The following is a 2,500-nucleotide window of genomic DNA, read 5'->3' as shown; positions in this document are numbered from 1 at the left end:
TGTTCATTTTAAGGCCAACGGAGGTGAGTTTGGTACAGTCCGAGAGTCGTAGGACAAGTTTCGGTAACTCCGCTTGCCAGCCCCCTACTATATGTTTCTGTGGATTCGCCGAATTTCAGGTAAAAATTTACCCAACTCCCCGACGTCCGAATTACTAAAAACTTAGTATTCCGTGCATTTTAGTACACAAAGACGCGACTGTCAAAATTTCAGATCGATTGGATTAAAAACGACCGAGTTATTACAACCTGAAATCGCCGAAAATGAGGGTGTTCTTGTTAAAAATGGGTATGATTATATACATACAGGTAGAGGATATTTTTAGGCAAAAAGTGGGTCCTCTTTGTGATGATATATCTCGAGAAGTATAAAAGATACGCGATTTAGCAACACAGCATTGGAAAGAAGAAAGTTCAAACTTTCAAAAACTGTCCTGAAAAAACATCTGATGACGCAGTGATGACGTCATAATGACGTCACAAAATCACGAATTTCAAAATTAAACTATCCAAAAATAGACGTTTTTCAACTCAATTTTTTTATATGAAACTTTCGAGATAGGAAAAAATGATCATGCTAGCGTAGAAATGAAATTTAATGTACTTTCTGAAAATGCCGTCAGAACGTTCCGGGCTTCCATGCATTGTTGAGATATTCGCGACTTTTTAAACCATTTTGACGCGAAAAAACATTAAAACGGTAAACCTTAATGTCAGAGAACGGGGATGTCCCAGGCCTTCATCTTTCGATATGATGTCGGTTGTAGTCTCGAATTTGCTAATAACTGGTTTTGAGGTAGTATCCTTATTTTGATGACGTATTTGTGACGTCATTAGTAACACGCAGTAAGCCGATTTTTGCACACACAACACCACTTGTATTTGACGTTTAATGTCTGAAAAAAAAAAAAAAGTTTCAACTCAAAATTAATTCTTAGTGCTTTTCATATCGTTGCATTGGCTATTGGATGAAACATTTCATCAATTTCATTAATTGAATAATTGGCCAATTAAACCAATTAACGCTCGTATCTCGGCTCACACATAAGATAGCGTCGTAAATCCAACGATATCTGTCTTGTTGACATTGATTGAGTGTAGTAGGTGCCACATGAGACCATTCATTATTATTCCCTCAATTAGATAATTGGTCAATTAAACCTATTAGATCTCTGAACACTGAAAAAGACTGATATTTTTTCCAAAACCAAAGTAGATTTGGTTGTGTTGGTCCGTGGCAGTAAACGTTCTTTTCTCTGCCTCAAAACCTATGATATGAAAAGAACGCGGCAGTCTACATACTGACGCCACCCCACTATGGAGTATGGAATATAGATGTCGGAATCATTCATCCCACAATTTTTTTTGGCCACAAATAAATATAATTATGTTTCGTTCAACTTTAATTGGAATACTGAAGGTATTGTCATGCTGTTGATATTGCCTTTCTGCTTTAAGCTCGATGTTGATTGACTTTCAGTTTCAGTGTACCTAAAGTGGGGTGGCGGCAGTATGTAGACTGCCGCGTTCTTTTCATATCATAGGTTTTGAGGCAGAGAAAAGAACGCTTTACTGCCATGGACCAACACAACCAAATCTACTTTGGTTTTGGAAAAAATGTTCATTTTAAGGCCAATCTTCAGACTTTTCCTATTTAAATCACTTATTCATTGTTGTAATTCATCTGCTGACTCGCCGAAGAGAAAAATGTCATATGGAAATCTTAGATTGCTTAAGTGCTCATTCCCTATTTCAATTCCTCTCTCCTTCCAATCTAACTTCTTGAATACTTCCTCCAAGCAAGCTGTAAACAGCTTAAGTGAGATGATGTCGCCCTGCTTAAAACCCTTTTTTATTGGTATTTTATTATTTTCTGCGTGGATTTTGATGGTCGCTGTACCATCTCTATATATATCTTCTAATAATCTGCAGTATATTTCCTCTACTCCTTGTTTACGAATTGCATCTAGTACTGCAGATATCTCTACCGAATCGAATGCCTTTTCATACACAGGGGCTTCCTATATGCGTTTGGTTTCTCTTTTATTTGTGCTAGTGTGTGGATATGGTCTGTAGTTGAGAATCCGCTGCGGAACCCTGCCTGTTCCCTGGGTTATTTTAAATCTAATGTATCGGTGATACGGGCTGTGATGATTTTTGTGAACAGTTTATAGATTATTGAAAGGAGGCTTATAGGTCGGTAATTCTTTAAATTATTTGTGTCGCCCTTTTTGTGTATTAAAATTATTATTGCGTTTTTCCAGGCCTTCGGAGTTTTACAGATGCTTAGACACCTGTTATGAAGACTGGCCAGTTTTAATGCCACAAACTCTCCTGCATTATGAATAATATCTACACTAATGCTGTCTTCTGGTGTTTTTCCTCTTTTCATGCTTTTTAGTGCCCTATTTACTTCCTCTACCGTGATGTTTGGAATGTCTCCAATTATTGTGTTTGTCTTCGTATGTGGTTGATAGTTTGAGTGGTATAAGTCCCGATGA

This window comes from Penaeus japonicus, unplaced genomic scaffold, assembly GCF_977035675.1.
Source record: "Penaeus japonicus unplaced genomic scaffold, GWHDUDI00000001_assembly GWHDUDI00000010, whole genome shotgun sequence".
NCBI classification, from domain to species: domain Eukaryota; kingdom Metazoa; phylum Arthropoda; class Malacostraca; order Decapoda; family Penaeidae; genus Penaeus; species Penaeus japonicus.
This window is presented reverse-complemented; position numbering follows the sequence as displayed.